Here is a 22,023-nt window from a genome sequence, read left to right on the forward strand (position 1 = left end):
TTTTGTTTTCTTATTAATTTTTATTTTATTTTATTTTACTTTATTTTTTCTTAAATTTATTTTTTAATTGGAGGAAAATTGCTTTATAATTTTGTGTTGGTTTCTGCCATACAACAACTTGAATAAGCCAAAATTATACATATATCACCTCCCTCTTGAGCCTCCCTCCCCTCCCCCATCCCACCCTACCAGGTCATCACAGAGCACAGGGCTGGACTCTCTGTGTTCTATAGCAACTTTCACCAGCTATCTGTTTTACCCACTATAGTGTATATATGTCAGTGCTACTGTCTCCATTCGTCCCACCCTCTTCTTCCCCACTATCTCCACAAGTCCATTCTCTACATCTGTGTCTCCATTACTCCCATGCAGATAGGTTCATCAAGTATCATTTTTCTAAATTCTGTATATATATACATTTAATATATGATATGTATTGACTGACTTCACTCTGTATAACAAGCTCTAAGTTCATCCCCCTGACTACCACCAACTCAGATTCATGACCCTATGGACTATATAGTCCATGGAATTCTCCAGGCCAGAAAACAAGAGTGGGTAGCCGTTCACATCTCCAGGGGATCTTCCCAACCCAGGGATTGAACCCAGGTCTCATGCATTGCAGGCGGATTCTTTACCAGCTGAGCCACCAGGGAAGCCCTTTTATTTTTATGGCTTACTAATCCATTGTATATATGTACGTCTTCTTTATCCATTCATCTGTTGATGGACATCTAGGTTCCTTCTGTGTCCTGGCTATTGTAAGTAGTGTTGCAATGAAAACTGGGTTATGTGTGTCTTTTTGAATTGTGGTTTTATCAGGGTTTATCCCCAGTAGTGGGAGTGCTGGATTATATGGTAGATTTATTCCTAGCTTCTTAAGAAATCTCCATAATGGCTGTATCAGTTTACTTTTCCACCAGCTTTGCAGGAGGGTTCCCTTTTCTGCATATCCTCTCTAACATTTAAGGTTTGTAGACTTTTTGATAATGACCATTCTGATTGGTTTTTGCCAAGAGAATGCACTGGTCATAGCAAACACCCTCTTCCAACAACACAAGAGAAGACTACACATGGAGATCACCAGATGGACAATACTGAAATCAGATTGATTATATTATTTGCAGCCAAAGTTGCAGAAGCTCTATACAGTCAGCAAAAACAAGACCTGGAGCTGAGTGTGGCTCAGATCATGAACTCCTTATTGCCAGATTCAGACCTAAACTGAAGAAAGTAAGGAAAACCACTATACCATTCACATATGACCTAAATCAAATTCCTTATGATTATACAGTAGAAGTGACAAATAGATTCAAGGGATTAGATCTGTTAGAGTGCCTGAAGAACTACGGACGGAGGTTCCTGACATTGTACAGGAGGCAGTGATCAAGACCATCCCCAAGAAAAAGAAATAGACAGTGGTTGTCTGAGGAGGCATCATAAATAGCTGAGAAAAGAAGAGAAGCAAAAGGCAAAGGAAAAAAGGAAAGATATACCCATTTGCATTACTTTGTCAACAAAGGTCTGTCTAGTCAAGGCTATGTTTTTTCCAGTGGTCATGTAATGATGTGACAGTTGGACTATAAAGAAAGCTGTGCGCCAAAGAATTGATGCTTTGAACTGTGGTGTTGGAGAAGACTCTTGAGAGTCCCTTGGACTGCAAGGAGATCCAACCAGTCCATCCTAGAGGAGATCAGTCCTGAATATTCATTGGAAGGACTGATGTTGAAGCTGAAACTCCAATACTTTGGCCACCTGATGTGATGAGCTGACTCATTTGAAAAGATCCTGATGCTGTGGAAGATTGAGGGCAGGAGTAGAAGGGGACGACAGAGGATGAGATGGTTGGATGGAATCACCAACTCAATGGACATGGGTTTGGGTGGCCTCTGGGAGTTGGTGATGGACAGGGAGGCCTGGCATGCTGCAGTTCATGGAGTTGCAAAGAGTCGGACTTGACTGAGCAACTGAACTGAACTGAACTGAATGCAGAGTTCCAAAGAATAGTGAGGAGAAATAGGAAAAGCTTCTTCAGTGATCAATGCAAAGAAATAGAGGAAAGCAATAGAATGGGAAAGACTAGAGATCTCTTAAAGAAATTAGAGATACCAAGGGAACATTTCCGGAGAAGGCAATGGCACCCCACTCCAGTACTTTTGCCCGGAAAATCCCATGGATGGAGGAGCCTGGTAGTCTGCAGTCCATGGGGTCGCTACTAGAGTCGGACACTACTGAGCGACTTCACTTTCACTTTTCACTTTCATGCATTGGAGAAGGAAATGGCAACCCACTCCAGTGTTCTTGCCTGGAGAATCCCAGGGATGGGGAAGCCTGTTGGGCTGCCGTCTATGGGGTCGCACAGAGTCAGACATGACTGAAGCAACTTAGCAGTAGCAGCAAGGGAACATTTTCATGCAAAGATGGGCTCTATAAAGGACAGAAATGGGATGGACCTAACAAAAGCAGAAGATACTAAGAAGAGGTGGCAGGAATACACAGAGGAACTATACAAAAAAGGTCTTCATGACCCAGATAATCACAATAGTGTGATCACTCACCTAGAGCCAGACATCCTGGAATGTGAAGTCAAGTGGGCCTTAGGAAGCATCACTATGAGCAAAGCTAGTGGAGGTGATGGAATTCCAGTTGAAGTATTTCAAATCCTAAAAGACGATTCTGTGAAAGTGCTTCATTCAGTATGCCAGCAAATTTGGAAAACTCAGCAGTGGCCACAGGACTGGAAAAGGTCAGTTTTCATTCCAATCCTTAAGAAAGGCAATGCCAAAGAATGCTCAAACTACCACACAATTGCACTCATCTCACACGCTAGCAAAGTAATGTTCAAAATTCTCCAAGCCAGGCTTCAACAATGTGTGAACTGCGAACTTCCAGATGTTCAAACTGGATTTAGAAAAGGCAGAGGAACCAGAGATCACACTGCCAACATCCGTTGGATCATCGAAAAAGCAAGAGAGTTCCAGAAAAACATCTACTTCTGCTTTATTGTCTGTGCCAAAGCCTTTGACTGTGTGGATCACAACAAACTCTGGAAAATCCTGAAAGAGATGGGAATACCAGACCACCTGACCTGCCTCTTGAGAAACCTATATGTAGGTCAGGAAGCAACAGTTAGGACTGGAGACGGAACAACAGCCCCGTTCCACATAGGGAAAGGAGTACGTCAAGGCTGTATATTGTCTCCCTGTTTATTTAACTTATATGCAGTGTACATCATGAGAAATGCTGGGCTGGAAGAAGCACAAGCTGGAATCAAGATTGCCAGGGGAAATATCAATAACCTCAGATATGCAGATAATACCACCCTTATGGCAGAAAGTGAAGAAGAACTAAAAAGCCTCTTGATGAAAGTGAAAGAGGAGAGTGAAAAAGTTGGCTTAAAACTCAACATTCAGAAAACTAAGATCATGGCATCCAGCCCCATCACATCATGGCAAATAAGTGGGGACACAGTGGAAGCAGGGAGAGACTTAATTTTGAGGGGCTCCAAAATCCCTGCAGATGGTGATTGCAGCCCTGAAATTAAAAGATGCTTGCTCCTTGGAAGAAAAGTTACGAGCAACCTAGACAACATATTAAAAAGCAGAGACATTACTTTGCTAACAAAAGTCCATCTAGTCAAGGCTATGGTTTTTCCAGTAGCCATGTGTGGATGTGAGTTGGCTTTAAAGAAAGCTGAGTGACAAAGAATTGATGCTTTTGAGCTGTGGTGTTGGAAAAGACTTTTGAGAGTCCCTTGGACTGCAAGGAGAGCCAACCAGTCCATCCTAATGGACTGAATATTCATTGGAAGGACTGATGTTGAAGCTGAAACTCTAATACTTTGGCCACCTGATTTGAAGAACTGACCCATTTGAAAAGACCCTGATGCTGGGAAAGATTGAGGGCAGGACGAGAAGGGGAAGACAGAGAATGAGATGGTTGGATGGCATCACTGACTCATTGGACATGAGTTTGAGTAAGCTCTGAGAGTTGATGATGGACAGGGAGGCCTGGTGTTCAGCAGTCCACGGGGTCACAAAGAGTTGGACACGACTGAGTGACTGAACTGAACTGATTCTGATTGGTGTTAGATGATGCCTCATTGTAATTTTGCTTTACATTTCTCTAATAGCCATTTTGAGCATCTTTCACGTGTTTATCGGCCATCTGTATCTCTTCTTTGGAGAAATACCTGTTTAGGTCTTCTGCCCATTTTTTGTTTGGGTTGTTTATTTTTCTGATATTAAGTTGTCATGAGCTGCTTTTATGTTTTAGAAATTAATCCTTTATCAGTTGCTTCATTTGCAGTTATTTTCCCATTTTACATGTTGTCTTTTCATCATGTTTGTAGTTTCGCTTGCTTGAGTGAGCGCTTGATTATTTAGAAGTGTTTTGTTTAGCCTCCATTTGTTTGTGTTTTTTACAGCTTTTCTTCTTGTAATTGATATCTAATCTTATAGACTTATGTAAGTGTTGTTACCATTGATGTGTGAAGTTAAAGTCCCCTAGTATTTCTGTGATACTGTAAATTTCTTCCTTTATGTATATTCATATTTGCTTTATGTATTTAGGTACGCCTATGTTGAGTACCTATATTTACAATTTGTAAATCTTCTTCCTGGTTTGTTCCCTGGATCATTGTGTTCTTTGTTGTAACAGTATAAGTATTGCTACTCCAACTTTCTTTTGATTTCCATTTTCCTGAAATAACTTTTCCTGTCCCATTTCAGTCTGTATCTGTCTCTAGATCTCAAGTGAGTCTCTTGTAGGCATCATATTTATGGAACTTGTTTTTGTTTCCACTCAGGGACTCTGCGTCTTCTGCTTGGAGCATTCAGTCAGTTTACATTTAACTTTTAAATTAGAAGTTAGCTTTTAGCTTTTGCTTGTCTGTAAAGCTCTTGATTTCTCCATCAAATCTGAACAAGAGCCTTGTTGAGCATTCTTGGTTGTAGGTTTTTCCCTTTCATCACATTAAGTATTTCCTGCCACTCCTTTTTTGGCCTGCAGAATTTCTGCTAAAAAATCAGCTGATAAACTTATGCGAGTACCTTTATATATAACTTGTTGCTTTTTCCTTGCTACTTTTAATATTCTGTCTTTAACTTTTGTCATTTTGATTGCAATATGTCTTGCTTGGCATTTTCCTCTGGAATAATCCTGGTGGGACTCTGCACTTCCTAGACTTGAGTGAGTGTTTTCCTTTCCCAGGTTAGGAAAGTTTTCAGCGATTATATCTTCAAGTATTGTCTCAGGCCTTTTTTCTCCCTGTCTTCTTCTGGGACCTCTATAATGCAAATATCATTGCACTTGATGTTGTCCCAGAGATCTCTTTAACTGCCCTCCTTTCTTTTTGTTCTTTTTTCTGTTCAGAGTCGGTGATTTCCACCATTTGTCTTCTTCCTTGCTGATCCATTCCTCTGTATCATTTAGTCTGCTATTAAGTTCTTTTAGTGTACATTTCAACTACTACATTCTTTAACTGTGTCTGGTCACTCTTTATATTTTTTAAGACTTTGTTTAAAAACTTCTGACTTCTCACTCTGTGCATACATTCTTCTCCCAAGTTCTTCCATCATCTTTAGGATTGTTCCTCTGAACTATTTCTTGAGTAGATTGACTGTCTCCACTTTACTTAGTTTTTCTTCTGGAGTTTTATCTTGTTCCTTCATCTGGAACATTTTCCTTTGCCATCTCACTTTGTGTAAGTTGTTATTTGTATTTTCATGTATGTGGTAAGTTAGTTATGTTTCTTGACCTGTGAGAAGTGGCCTGTGGGAGACATCCTATGTGTCTCAGCAGTGCATTTTTCTCTTGTTATCTAAGCTAGATGCTCTAGGGTTTCTCCCTGAGATGGGTGTGTGGATTCTTCTGTTATGGGGGCTATATGTACAGTCTTGTAGGCTTGATTGGCCCCTAGCCCATTTGGCTTTCAGACCCTGCATTGTGCAAATGCTGCTGGTTGCTGTTTCGCAAGACAGCACAAGGTCTGGTCACAAGGCAGCTGGCTACAGAACCCTTGGGAGCCTCAAGGCTAGTGCTGGCTCACTGGTGGCAGAAACCAGGTCCTGAAAACTCCAGGGCTGTTGCTTGGCCACTGGTTGTTAAAGCCAGATCCTGTGGTTAGTGCTGGTCTACTGATAGGCAGAGCCAGTTCCTGGAGTCCATTATAGGACCAGGGATCCCAGAACTCGTTTCAGGTAGTTGGTGGTAGAGGCGGGCAGGCTGGTTCCTGGACTTGGTTGTGGAGTCTGAGATGTCCTGAAGCTTCTGTTGGCCTGGTAGTGGACACAGCCAGAGCCCAGCTGCTCCCAAGGTATGGTCTGGCCTTCTGTGGGTGTCCTAGATCTGCAAGCTGCAGGATTATTGTTTCCTTCGATCTGGTGTCTGCTCCTTGTGATAAGCGAAGCTGTTCTAGAGGCTAGTGCAGGCTCCCTGAGGGGAAGGCCTGGTGCCTGCCTACTGGTGGGTGAAGCTGGATCCTGGCCCTATGGTGGGTAGGGCCATGTCAGGGGCATATCTTAGAGGTGGCTGTGGGCTCAGGAAGTCTTTGGAAAGCCTGTCTGATTATGAGTGTGCTGTGTCCCTCCACAGTTAGTTGTTTGGCCTGAGGTAGCCCAGCTCTAGTCCGTACAGGCTGTTGGATGAAGCCCATCTTTCCACTAGTCAGCCAATATGGCAGCTACCAACAGTAGTATTCACCTGGAAGAATGTTGCCAAGTGTGACTGCCAAAGTGTTTATATCCCCAGGGTGAACTATAGCTGCCCTGACCTCTGCAGGAGATTCACCATGACCAGCAGGTGGATCTGGCTCAGGCTCTTGTCAAATGACTAGTTTTGCCCTGGATCTTGATGTGTGTGCTTTTATGTGTTTCCTTTAAGAGTAAAGTCTCTTTTCCCACAGTTCTTTGGGGCTCCTGAAATGCCCCACTGGTGTTTGAAGCCAGATGCTCTGGAGGCTCATCCTACAGCACTATGGAGCCCTATGTAGGATTTAGAACACTTACTCACTCTGCAGTATAGTTACTTTCCAGTTGGTGGGTCATCCACCTGTGCTCAGTTGGCTTCAGTCATGTCCAACTCTTTGCAACCCCATGGACCATAGCCTTCCAGGCTCCTCTGTCCATGGGATTTCCCCTGCAAGAATGCTGGAGTGGGTTGACACGTCCTCCTCCAGGATCATCCACCTGTGGGTATGCAATTTGATTATATTTTGAGTCTGCCCATCCTACCCATCTCTTGGTTCCATCTCTGTCTTTAGTTGTAGGAGATCATTTCTGGTAGGTTCCAGTCTTTTTCATCCATGGTTTTTCTGCATATAGTTAGGATTTTGGTGTGTTCATGAGAGGAGGTAGGCTAAGGGTCTTTCTACTCCGCCATCTTGGCCACTCTCTCCTTAGTCTTTTAAGAAGCAGTGTTGAAAACAATGTTTATCTCCTTCATTTTCCTCTTAAATTATCTGGCTGTTCCTCTCATCAGGCACCTGCTTGCAGTTTGATCTTTCATTTCATTCTTCTGTTACTCACCAGTGTCACTTATAAAGACAATTCAGAAGCATGCTAGCCCTTCTTCTCTGTCTTTGTCTCTCTGTCATGGCCTTACAGTTCTGATTCTTACAAAGCTTCCCAGGAAAGGAAGTGTGCTGTTACTCAGACTCTTACTGCTACACTCACCCTCTCTCTTTCCTACTGTTGAAAGCTCTGAGCTGGAAGTACAACCCGATTTCCTGCCACTTTGGCATCACTGGTCTTGCTGCTACCACTAGCCGTTAGCCAAGAAACATGTTGAATAATTTTTCTTGGCAATACCCCTTGCATGATTTTCTTACTGCCTACTTTGGATTTTGCTCAAGTTCATTTTAGTGCTCCTCTGTAGGGATCTTGGAAGGGTTTTCTCCCTCTGAGTATGGATTTGATAATATAAGAAGTTAAGAAATAAAGGTCTAAAGGTATTGGAGTTAAATGCTTGCTGGGAATAATTGGTTCGTGAAGTTGGTTATGCTTCTTATTAGAATCTATCCACTCCACCAGAGAGAGCTCTTTCATCAAGAAAACCAAAGTTTTGCACTTCTGACCTTGTCTACCTGAAACTGTCAAAACATTGTTAATTGGCTATACTCCAATATAAAATAAAAAGCTTTAAAAGTAAATTCCAGGTCTTTATAGATCCTCCATCTCTCTGTGCTGTGTCTGACTCTACAGGGACTAATACTTCTGATAACTACCATCTGTGGACAACTTCTATGTGCCAGACTTACGACATATTCATTTCCCTGATTTTAGAAAGAAGAGGTATCTAAAACAAATGCTTTCATAATGGTGTCAGTTTGTTGCTTCTCTGGTAGAGGGGTTTTCCTCTATGTACTTTCCAGTTAATGAATGTCAGAATTCAATTAGCCTTTTTCCCCTTTCTTCAGTTGGAATGTTATGTCTTAGTTGGTGTTTCTCACCTGGGATTCTCTTGGCTTTTGAGGCAAAGCAACTCTTGATTGTACATGAGAGCCCTTAGCATTGAAAACATCTAGTATCTTTGCCCTCTTCATCTAGTAATGTCCCTAGGTCACAGTGACTATCAAAAAATCATATACATTTCCCGATGTCCCCAGGAAGGTTGTAACCCCTATTGTCATCCACTCACTAAGCTGATTTTTACCTTTCCAAAAGCATTTTTTAAATAAAATTTTCCTTATGTGTAAGTGTAGCTAATTTTTAACTAGGAAAAATTAGAAAAAATTTTTAAAACTTTATATGTAACTTTCCTAAACTGTATCTCATTTATGAAGACAGTCAGTTATACATTATTAAGTTAACATTGGGATAAGGCTAGTATACTTTTAAAATGTTGACTAATAGGTGATGAGAAATTCTAACTAAGGGATATATAAATAAAATACTTAAATGATTTTTAAAGGAAAATTGGAAATTCAGTAAATATTGAATTAGCTTTGGAATTAAACAGACCTCAATTTAAATCTTGGTTCTACTACGTTTGGAAGGGAAATCTTATTTTGGGGAAATTTCAAATATTCCCAGAAGTATACAGAGTACAATAAAGATTTCCAGGTGGGACCCACCTGCCATGGATGTACCATCCCCTAAGTAGGTATCATCACCCAACTTTAACAATATCAGGTCACTGGCTTCCTCCACTCATTTCCCCTACCTCCATATTACTTCATTTGATTCATTAACTGTATATCATCGTTGCAATAACTAAAAAAGTTAGCAATAGTTTCTTAGATATCTAAACATTGCTAAGATTTCTACTTGTCTCATAGATGTATCTTTAAATTGAGATCCAGCAGTATATATGATTTCATACATCATACATGATTGAGATGTATCTTACATATCTTTTAAATTTGGATTTCCCCCAGTCTCTTTTTCCTCACACTTTATTTGTTGAGGAAATCAGATTTTTTACTCTGTAGATTTTGCCATAATTTATATTTTGCTGATTATATCCTAATACTGTTTACTATAAATTGAATTGATAGAAAGATGTAGAGTCTGTAGTCAGGTTTTTTTATTGGCATGATATTTCACAGAAGGTGCTGTATTCTTCCGTCAGGATACTCATGTTGTCAGAGTTATTTCTTTTATTTTGAAATCATTTCCAACATACAAAAAAAGCACAAAAATTTTTCTATGTATTTTTCAACCAGAGACCCTCGTTCAAAGTTTATCAGCTGTCTCTGTAATACCTTTTAGTACCAAAAGGTTACTTGTCATGTTTTTTCAACTTCTTTTAGTGACCATAATTAGTCCTTTCTTGACCTTTATGAAGATTACAGGCTAGTTATTTTGCAGTGTGTTTCTCAGTTTGAGTTTGTCTACTGTTTCATCATAAGATTGAAATTTTTGGCAGAAATATCACAGAAGTGATTCTGTGCTTTTTGTATTCTCCATCCTGTCAAGCAATTCAAGATACCATTTGGTCATAAAACTGAAAATGTTAAGTTTGATCACATCAGTAAAGTTGTATCTGCCAAAAATTTACCTATTATACATTATTCTTTTTCCCAACATTTTATGGAGAGATCCACTGAGACCTTGTATATATCCTGGTCCTCATCCAGCTTTTACTCAGTAGTTTCAGCTTTTAATTACTACTATGACAGATAACTGAATGGAGGTTTTCTAATTCCTTCTTTCCTTTGGCATTTCTTCATTAGCATTCTGCTGTGAGAAATAACTTTCCCTTAGCTTTTATTTGTTCAGTTATTTCAGTGTAGATTACTACTACTTTGTTCAGTGGAATATCATCCTTTACTATCATTTGTTTGGTGCTCAAATATGATACTATAATCTTTGGCAACTTATGTTAGTGTATGTATATATGTATGTATGTGTATACACTTGTAGTTATTTTCGTTTTGTCTATGCATATTGAAAACCATGAATTCATGTTGATACTTCATATTCTAATCCAACACTATACCATCATTCTAGTTTTGCCTGTTTTTATGTTTACAGTTCCCTTCTCCAAGAGTGAGAAACCTGACTCTTATTATCCCCAATATGTTTGCTTATTTATTCAGCCCTCGTTTTCATAACCAGTCTCCCAGACCTGCTCAGCCATCATCTAGTTTAGCTCTTTTTTTCACATGGGGCCTACATCCTGCCAGATCATGTATCATATTCTATTAGATATCTTCCCGTGTTAGCTCTGACCTCTGCTAAATCACCTTCACTTAGCCTACCTTGTGGCTTTTTTATTTGATTGTATATACATTTTTAATAAAAATATTGAGATAATTAAGTACTAGCATGCAGTTGTAAGATATAGTACAAAAATATCTCATTTACCCTTTACTCAGTTTCTACCAACAGTAACCATCTTACAAAATATAGTACTATTTCACAGCCAGTATACTGACATTGTTATAGTCAAGATACAAGACAGTTCTGTCAATACAAGGATTCCTTCTGCTGCCCATTTATAGCCAAACCCACTTCCACCCATGACTTTTGGCATAGGTTTCTTTGGGTATATCCGCTTTAAGTTTCATTTGACCAAGGCCAATCTTTGAGGTTTGTTCTTATCCTTTTTTGAGGGCTTGCCTTTCTCAGCATGGAACCTCTGGAACAAAGGAGAGGGCTTAGGGCAGTCAGGGCTCCAGTATTTTCAGTGTACTTTGTTGAAAACTATAGAATATTGCTGAAAAAAGTTAAAGATTTAAATAAATGAAAAGACATCCTGTGTTCATGATTTGGAAGAATCGCTAAGATGTCAGTGCAACCCAACAGAATCTACAGATTCAATGCAATCACCATCAGAAATCCCAATGATTTCTTTGCAGAAATAGAAAAATTCACCCCAAAATTTGCATGGACTATTGAAAGACCCCCAAATTACCAAATAATCTTGAAAAACAAGAACAAAGTTTAAGAACTTGCATCTTGATTTCAAAACTTACTACAAAGATACAGTAGTTAAAATGGTGTGGTATTGGATAAAACAAAGACATACAAACAAATGGAATGGAAAAGCGATCCCAGAAAAAAACCTTGCAAATGTGGTCAGTGGTTTTTGACAAGGGTGCCAAGGCTATTCAGTGGGAAAAAAAAATAATCTTTTTATCAGTTAGTAGTGAGACAACTGTGTGCACATGCAAAAAAAAAAAAAAAAACTGGTGTTGAACTCTTACCTTCTGCCATATATGAAAATTAACTCAAAATGAAAAACCTGAGAGAAAACAAGATGGCAGAGTAGAAGGACATGGAGCTTACCTCTTCCCACAAATACATCAAAAATACATCTACATTTGGAGTAATTCTCACTGAATACCTACTGAATGCAGGCAGAAGATCTCATACAACCCCAGCTGCAAGAAAGATCAACGTATAAAATGAGAGAAAAAAATGGTAATTGAGATGAGACCTATGCCCCTTGGAGGGAACTATGAAAAAGGAATGGTTCCCTCACCCTGGGAACCGCCTTCATCATCTGAAAAGTCAGCTGGGACAGATAGGGAGCTTCAGAAGCTCAGAGGAGAGTGCACCAGCAGGCTTGTGTCAGACAGGGCAGAGAAAGACCAGCACAGATGGTCCTTGCCAACTTGCTATACTTCTGAGCCCAAATCATGCCCCTGCTGATGTGTGCAGTGGTAAGTGCTGCAACTTGAGCTTCAACAGACAGACCTAGGGACTGGACTTGGTTTGGCTATGTGGAGATAGCCCAAAAGGCCTGAAGTATGATCTGGGGATGTGTGTTCAAGATGGAACCCAGGTCTGCCATAGGAGCACCATTGTCAATGAGCTTGTAAAGGGAGGGGCATGGCCCTCCAATAGTAGCTTTGGTCTCAGTGTGCTAACAGCAGGAGTGATTTTGCTGCTACAAGATTTAGGAGCATGCAGGTGCCAGCAGGTTGCCCACATGTGGAAGCGGCTGAAATCTGAGCCAGTTACCAGTACTCTCAAAGTGGATGCAAAGGCATAGCTTTGGCGGGTTTTCAAGCCTGCAACTTTCTAGGGGCAATGACTGAAGGGACATCCATGCTGACTACTGGCAGTCCTACTGCTAAGGTGAGTCAAATATGAGCAGCAGCAGACTTCGTGGCTGCACACACATGGAAGTGGCACCAAAATGTGAGCCAACTACCAGCTTTCCCACCGTGGAAGTGGGGCCAAAGACAGTGCCTCCAATAGTGTACTTTGTGGGTGCACACACTGGGTGGCAGTTTACATCACTGAGCACAGTGGACAAGTCTCCTGGAGAGGAATATGCAGCAGCTTCTTTCCCACAAGGAGTAGTCCAATCCCAACTACCTCACACTGCAGCCTAGAACTGGATCTGGAGGCTTCTATTTCTACAACCGAGGAGCAAATCCTGCCTTCAACAGGGCTATGACTATCAAAGAACAAGGAGAAGGCTCTACCCAACATTGACTGCAGGCTCTGGTCACCATAACACCAAACACACACACACACACACACACACACACACACCCTCCTCTCCCAAGAGGATAATGGCCAGGACACCCTGAGGAAAGACATGGCAGGCATCCATACCAAATATAGCCCATGCGCCAAAATTACTGAACACATGCATGCTGAACATGAATACTCCCACATAAAAACGGATAAAGGCCCAATATCACTGATGAACATAGATGCAAAAATCCTCAACAAAATTCTAGCAAACAGAATCCAACAACATATTAACAAGATCATACATCATGACAAAGTGGGCTTTATTCCAGGGATGCAAGGATTCAATATTTGCAAATTAGTCAATGTGATACACCATATTAACAAATTGAAAGATAAAAACTAATGATTATTTCAATAGATGCAGAGAAAGCCGTTGACAAAATTCAACAGCCATTTATGATAAAAACTTCCCAGAAAGCAGGCATAGAAGGAACATGCCTCAACAGAATAAAAGCCATAAACGACAAACCCTCAGCAAACATTATTCTCGATGGTGAAAAATTGAAAGAATTTTTTCTAAAATCAGGAACAAGACAAGGGTGCTCATTCTCACCACTACAATTCATCATAGTTTTGGAAGTCCTAGCTACAGCAATCAGAGAAGAAAAAGAAATAAAAGGAATCCAGATTGGAAAAGAAGTAAAACTCTCACTGTTTGCAGATGACATGATCCTCTACTTAGACAACCCTAAAGACACCACCAGAAAATTACTAGAGCTAATCAATGAATATAGTAAAGTTGCAGGATATAAAATTAATACACAGAAATCCGTTGCATTCCTATACACTAAGAAAATAGAGAAATTTAAGGAAACAATCCTATTCACTATTGCAACAAAAAGAATAAAATACTTAGGAATAAATTTACCTAAAGAAACAAAAGACCTATATATAGAAAACTATAAAAGAAGTAAAAAAAATGATACAAATATATGGAGAAATATAAAATGTTTGTGGATTGGAAGAATCAATATAGTGAAAATGAGTATAGTACCCAAAGCCATCTATAGATTCAATGCAATCCCTATCAAGCTACCAACAGTATTTTTCACAAAATTAGAACAAATAATTTCACAATTTGTATGGAAACATAGAAAAACTTGAACAGCCAAAGCAATCTTGAGAAAGAAGAATAGAACTGGAGGAATCAACTTGCCTGACTTCAGACTATACTACAAAGCTACAGTCATCAAGACAGTATAGTACTGGCACAAAGACAGAAATATAGATCAGTGGAACAAAGTAGAAAGCCCAGAGATAAATCCATGCACTTATGGACACCGTAGGTGCTGAAGTGGCGAGCAGCAGCTGTGTGGCGCTGAAGTGGCGAGTGGCGGCTGCGCGGCACTGGAGCAGCGAGAGGAGATACCCCATGTCCCAGATCAGGAGCAGCAGCTGTGAGGAGATACCCCACGTGCAACTCAGAGAAACCACAGTAAGACGGTAGGCGCTGGAGCAGCTGTGAGGAGATACCCTACGTCCAAGGGCAAAGGAGAGAAGCCCCAGCAAGATGGTAGAAGTGGCGAATTCATGTTTAGAATGAAACCGCATTCCCGCCAGAGATGCTAAGAGGGCTCAAACAAACCTTGTGTGCACCAGTACCCAGGGACCCCACAGAGACTGAGACAGAACTGTGTTTGAGCATCTCCTGTGGACGTAAGGGTCAGCAGTGGACTGCCACAGGGACAGGGGCTCTGGGTGCAGCAGACTTGGGTATGGCATAAGCCCTCTTGGAAGAGGTCGCCATTAACCCCACCATAGAGCTGCCAGAGCTTACACAGGATTGGGAAATAGGTACTTGGAGGGCACAAACAGAACATTGTGCACCATGATCCAGGAGAAAGGAGCAGTGACCCCAGAAGAGTCTGACCCAGACTTGCCTGTGAGTTTCCAGGAGTCTCCAGTGGAGGTGTGTGTTGGTGGCGGCCTGCTGCAGGGTTGGGCACACTCAGTACACGCATGGAATCTTCTGAAGGAAGTCACCATTATCTTCATTGCTTCCACCATAGTTGGCCCCAAGTAAATAGCAAGAGAGTTCCAGAAAAACGTCTATTTCTGCTTTATTAACTATGCCAAAGCCTTAGTGGAAACTGTGGAAAATTCTGAAAGAGATGGGAATACCAGACCCCTTACCTGTCTCTTGAGAAACCTGGATGCAGGTTAGGAAGCAACAGTTAGAACTGGACATGGAACAACAGACTGGTTCCAAATGAGAAAAGGAGTACATCAAGGCTGTATATTGTCACCCTGCTTATTTAACTTCTATGCAGAGTACATCATGAAAAATGCTGGACTGGAAGAAGCACAAGCTGGAATCAAGATTCCTGGCAGAAATCTCAATAACATCAGATATGCAGATGACACCACCCTTATGGCAGAAAGTGAAGAGGAGCTAAAAAGCCTCTTGATGAAAGTGAAAGAGGAGAGCGAAAAAGTTGGCTTAAAGCTCAACATTCAGAAAACGAAGATCATGGCATCTGGTCCCATCACTTCATGGGAAATAGATGGGGAAACAGTGTCAGACTTTTTTTGGGGGGGGTTCCAAAATCACTGCAGATGGTGACTGCAGCCATGAAATTAAAAGACTCTTACTCCTTGGAAGGAAAGTTATGACCAACCTAGATAGCATATTAAAAAGCAGAGACATTACTTTGCCAACAAAGGTCCGTCTAGTCAAGGCTATGGTTTTTCCTGTGGTCACGTATGGATGTGAGAGTTGGACTATGAAGAAAGCTGAGTGCCGAAAACTTGATGCCTCTGAACTGTGGTGTTGGAGAAGACTCTTGAGAGTCCCTTGGACTGCAAGGAGGTCCAACCAGTCCATCTAAAGGAGACCAGTCTTAGGTGTTCATTGGGAAGACTGATGCTAAAGCTGAAACTCCAATACTTTGGCCACCTCATGAGAAGAGTTGACCCTGATGCTGGGAGGGATTGGGGGCAGGAGGAGAAGGGGACAACAGAGGATGAGATGGCTGGATGGCATCACCAACTCAATGGACATGGTTTGAGTGAACTCCAGGAGTTGGTGATGGACAGGGAGGCCTGGTGTGCTGCGATTCATGGGGTTGCAAAAAGTTGGACAGGACTGAGCAACTGAGCTGAACTGAACTAAATAGCAGGGAGGGAACACAGCTCCACCCATCAACAGAAAATTGGATTAAAGATTTACTGAGCACAGCCCCGCCCATCAGGACAAGACCCAGTTTCCCCCTCAGTCAGTCTCTCCCATCTCTTCTATAAGCCTCTTATTCTTTTCCATCAGAGGACAGACAGACTGAAAACCATAATCACAGAAAACTAACCAATCTAATCACATGAACCACAGCCATATCTAACTCTATGAAACTATGAGCCATGCTGTGTAAGGCCACCCAAAATGGATGGGTCATGGTGGAGAGTTCTGACAAAATGTGGTCCACTGGAGAAGGGAATGACAAACCACTGCAGTATTCTTGCCTTGAGAACCCCATGAACAGTATGAAAAGGCAAAAATATATGACACTGAAAGATGAACTCCCCAGGTGGGTAGGTGCCCAATATCCTACTGGAGATCAGTGGAGAAATAACTCAGGAAAGAATGAAGTGAGACAGCCAAAGAAAAAACAACACTCAGTTGTGGGATGTGACTGGTGATGGAAGCAAGGTCCAATGCTGTAAAGAGCAATACTGCATAGGAACCTGGAATATTAGATCCATGAATCAAGGCAAATTGACAGTGGTCAGACAGAAGATGGCAAGAGTGAACATCAACATTTTAGGAATCAGTGAACTAAAATGGACTGGAACAGGTGAATTTAACTCAGATGACCATTATATCTACTGCTGTGGGCAAGAATCCCTTAGAAGAAATGGAGTAGCCACCATAGTCAACAAAAGATCTGATATGCAGTACTTGGATGCAATCTCAAAAATGATAGAATGATCTCTGTTCGTTTCTAAGGCAAACCATTCAATATCACGATAATCCAAGTCTATGCCCTGACCAGTATTGCTAAAGAAGCTGAAGTTGAATGGTTCTATGAAGACCTACAAGACATTTTAGAACTAACACCCCAAAACGATGTCCTTTTCATTATAGGGGACTGGAATGCAAAAGTAGGAAGTCAAGAAACACTTGGAGTAACAGGCAAATTTGGCCTTGGTGTACAGAATGAAGCAGGGCAAAGGCTAATAGAGTTTTGCCAAGAGAACGCACTGGTCATAGCAAACACCCTCTTCCAACAACACAAGAGAAGACTCTACACATGGACATCACCAGATGTTCAACACCGAAATCTGATTGAAAATATTCTTTGCATTCAAAGATGGAGAAGCTCTATACAGTCAGCAAAAACAAGACTGGGAGCTGCCTGTGGCTCAGATCATGAACTCCTTATTGGCAAATTCAGACTTCAATTGAAGGACATAGGAAAACCACTAGACTATTCAGGTATGACCTAAATCAAATCCCTTATGATTATACAGTGAAAGTGAGAAATAGATTTAAGGGACTAGATCTGATAGAGTGCCTGATGAACTATGGACAGAGGTTCATGACTTTGTACAGGAGATAAGGATCAAGACCATCCCCAAGAAAAAGAAATGCAAAAAAGCAAAATGGCTGTCTGAGGAGGACTTATAAATAGCTGTGAAAAGAAGAGAAGCGAAAAGCAAAGGAGAAAAGGAAAGGTATACCCATTTGAATGCAGAGTTCCAAAGAATAGCAAAGAGAGATAAAAAAGCCTTCTTCAGTGACCAGTGCAAAGAAATAGAGCAAAACAGTAGAATGTGAAAGACTACAGATCTCTTCAAGAAAATTAGAGATACCAAGGGAACATTTCATGCAAAGATGGGCTCAATAAAGGACAAAAATGGGATGGACCTAACAGAAGCAGAAGATATTAAGAGGTGGCAAGAATACACAGAAGAACTGTACAAAAAAGGTCATCATGACCCAGATAATCACAATGGTGTGATCACTCACCTAGAGCCAGACATCCTGAACTGTGAAGTCAAGTGGGCCTTAGGAAGCATCACTACGAACAAAGCTAGTGGAAGTGATGGAATTCCAGTTGAGCTATTTCAAATCCTGAAAGATGATGCTGTGAAAGTGCTGCACTCAATATGCCAGCAAATTTGGAAAACTCAGCAGTGGTCACAGGACTGGAAAAGGTCAGTTTTCATTCCAGTCCCTAAGATGGACAGTGCCAAAGAATGCTCAAACTACCACACAATTGCACTCATCTCACACACTAGTAAAGTAATGCTCAAAATTCTCCAAGCCAGACTTCAATAATACGTGAACCGTGAACTTTCAGATGTTCAAGCTGGATTTAGAAAGGGCAGAGGAACCAGAGATCACATTGCCAACATCCTTTGGATCATCGAAAAGGCAAGAGAGTTCCAGAAGAACATCTATTTCTACTTTATTGACTGTGCCAAAGCCTTTAACTGTGTGGATCACAAGAAACTGTGGAAAATTCTAAAAGAGATGGGAATACCAGACCACCTGACCTGCCTCCTGAGAAATCTGTATGCAGGTCAGGAAGCAGCAGTTAGAACTGGACATGGAACAACAGACTGGTTCCAAATTGGGAAAAGAGTTTGTCAAGGCTGTATATTGTCACCCTGCTTATTTAACTTATATGCACAGTACATCATGTGAAACGCTGGGCTGAATGAAGCACACACCGCAATCAAGATTACTGGGAGAAATATCAATAACCTCAGATATGCAGATGACACCACCCTTGTGACAGATAGTGGAGAAGAACTAAACACCCTCTTGAGGAGAGTGAAAAAGTTGGCTTAAAACTCAACATTCAGAAAACTAAGATCATGGCATCCAGTCCCATCACTTCATGGCAAATAGATAGGAAACAGTGGAAACAATGGCAGACTTTAATTTTTGAAGGGCTCCAAAATCACTGCAGATGGTGACTGCAGTCGTGAAATTAAAAGACACTTACTCCTTGGCAGGAAAGTAATGACCAACCTAGACAGCATATTCAAAAGCAGACACGTTCCTTCGCCAACAAAGATCCGTCTAGTCAAGGCTATGGTTTTTCCAGTGGTCAGGTATGGATGTGGGAGTTGGACTATAAAAAATGCTGAGCGCCGAAGAATTTATGCTTTTGAACTATGGTGTTGGAGAAGACTCTTGAGAGTCCCTTGGACTGCAAGGAGATCCAACTAGTCCATCCTAAAGAAGATCAGTCCTGAGTGTGAGTGTTCATTGGAAGGACTGATGCTGAAGCTGAAACTCCAGTACTTGGCCACCTCATGCAAAGAGTTGACTCATTGGAAAAGACCCTGATGCTGGGAAAGATTGAAGACAGAAGAAGAAAGGGACAACAGAGGATGAGGTGGTTGGATGGCATCATCAACTCAATGGATATGAGTTTGAGGAAACTCTGGGAGTTGATGATGGACAGGGAGGCCATGAGTGCAGCAGTCCATGGGGTCCCAAACAGTCAGATATGACTGAGCAATTGAACAGAAATGATGGACACCTTATCTTTGACAAAGGAGGAAAAAATATACAGTGCAGAAAAGACAATCTCTTTAACAAGTGCTGGCAAAAGTGGTCCGTCACCTGTAAAAGAATGAAGTTAGAACACTTTCTAACACCATTCCCAAAAATAAAATGGATTAAAGATCTACAGGTAAGACCAGAAGCTATAAACCACTTAGAGGAAAACATGCAGAACACTTTCTGGCATAAATCATAGCAAGATCCTCTATGACCCACCTCCCAGAGTAATAGAAATAAAAAATAAACAGATGGGACCTAATTAAACTTAAAAGCTTTTGCACAACGAAGGAAACTATAAGCAAGGTGAAAAGGCAGCCTTCAGAATGGGAGAAATAGTAGCAAATGAAACAGCTGACAAAGAATTAATATCCAAAGTATATAAGCAGCTCATGCAGCTCAATGCAACCCAATCAAAAAATGGGCCACAGAACTAAACAGACATTTCTCTAAAGAAGACATACAAATGGCTAACAAACACATCACTCACTGTCAGAGAAATGCAAATCAACACCACAATGAGGTACCATCTCACGCTGGACAGAATGGCAGCCATCAAAAAGTCTACAAAAGTGCTGGATAGGGGGTGGAGAAAAGGGAACCCTCTTATACTGTTGGTGAGAATGCGAACTAGTATAGCCACCATGGAGAACAGTGTTGAGATTCCTTAAAAAACTAGAAATAGAACTGCTGTGTGACCCAGCAATCCCACTGCTGAGCATACACACCAAGGAAACAAGAATTGAAAGAGACACGTGTACCTCAGTGTTCATTGCAGCACTGTTTACAATAGCTGGGACACAGAAGCAACCTAGCTGTACATCAGCAGATGAATGGATAAGGATGTGTGGTACATATACACAATGAAATATTACTTAACTATAAAAAAGAATGCATTTGAGTCAGTTCTAATGAGGTGGATGAAACTGGAGCCTATTATAGAAAGTGGAATAAGAAGGAGAAACAGAAAGAGAAACACCAATACAGTATATTAATGCATAAATATGGAATTTATAAAGACAGTAATGACGACTCTATATGGAAGACAGCAAAAGAGACAGATATAAGGAACAGACTTTTGGACATGTGGGAGAAGGCAAGAGTGAGACAATTTGATGTATATTGAAACACGTATATTACCATATGTAGAGCAGGTGACCCATGCAAGTTCAATGCATGAAGCAGGGCACTCAAAGCTGGTTTTTTGGGACAACCCAGAGGGATGTGGTGGGGAGGGAAGTGGGTAGGGGGTTCAGGATGGGGAGACACATGTACACCTGTGGCTGATTCATGTTGATGTATGGCAAAACCCACCACAATATTGTAAAGTAATTAGCCTCCAATGAAAATAAATAAAATTTTTTTAAAGTAGCAAATTAATTCTGAAGAATGAATTAGTGAGCTGGAAGATAGAATAATGGAAATCACCCAATCACAGTTAGCAGACAAAAGGACAAATGAAAAGAAAAAATGAAACCAACATATTTAACCTATGGGATGCCATAGGTTACACATAATAGAGATTCCTGAGGGAGAAGAAAGACATAAGGGGATTGAAAATTCATTTGAAAAAATTATTGCTGAAAACTTGCTAAATTGAAAGGGGGAAAATATCTAGGTACAGGAAGTAAGTTCAGTTCTGTCGCTCAGTCGTGTCCGACCTTTGTGACCCTATGAATTGCAGCATGACAGGCCTCCCTGTCCATCACCAACTCCTGGAGTTCACTCAGACTCACGTCCATCGAGTCAGTGATTCCATCCAGCCATCTCATTCTCTGTCGTCCCCTTCTCCTCCTGCCCCCAATCCCTCCGAGCATCAGTCTTTTCCAATGAGTCAACTCTTTGCACGAGGTGGCCAAAGTACTGGAGTTTCAGCTTCAGCATCATTCCTTCCAAAGAACACCCAGGACTGATCTCCTTTAGAATGGACTGGTTGAATCTCCTTGCAGTCCAAGGGACTCTCAAGAGTCTTCTCCAACACCACAGTTCAAAAGCATCAATTCTTTGGCGCTCAGCTTTCTTTACAGTCCAACTCTCACATCCATACATGACTACTGGAAAATCCATAGCCTTGACTAGACGGACCTTTGTTGGCAAAGTAATGTCTCTGCTTTTTAATATGCTGTCTAGGTTGGTCATAACTTTTCTTCCAAGGAGTGTCTTTTAATTTCATGGCTGCAATCACCATGATTTTGGAGCCCCCCAGAATGAAGTCTAACACTTGTTTCCACTGTTTCCCCATCTACTTGCCATGAAGTGATGGGACCAGATGCCATGATCTTCGTTTTCTGAATGTTGAGCTTTAAGCCAACTTTTTCACTCTCCTCTTTTAGTTTCATCAAGAGGCTTTTTAGAATTGCTTAATTCTTCTAGTTTTTTGCTTATCTGAGAAATTTTTTATCTCTCTTTCTAAATGATAATCTTGCTGGGTTGAGTATCCTAGGTTGCAGGCTTTTTACTTTCAGGACTGAATGTATTGTGGTACTTTCTTCTGACATGCAAAGTTTCTGTAGAGAAATCAGCTAATAGCCTTACTGGGAATCCCTTATAACTGACTGAGCAACTCAACTGAATGGA

The 22,023-nt window shown here is 41.1% G+C and overlaps 1 protein-coding gene across 2 annotated transcripts in view; it reads left to right on the top strand.

The window, feature by feature from the left end:
• Window positions 1-22,023, top strand: part of PTPDC1 (protein tyrosine phosphatase domain containing 1) — a 73,863-nt gene that overhangs the window by 26,022 nt on the left and 25,818 nt on the right. The gene's annotated exons all lie outside the window — the stretch shown is intronic.

Source organism: Capra hircus, chromosome 8 (assembly GCF_001704415.2).
Source record: "Capra hircus breed San Clemente chromosome 8, ASM170441v1, whole genome shotgun sequence".
NCBI classification, from domain to species: domain Eukaryota; kingdom Metazoa; phylum Chordata; class Mammalia; order Artiodactyla; family Bovidae; genus Capra; species Capra hircus.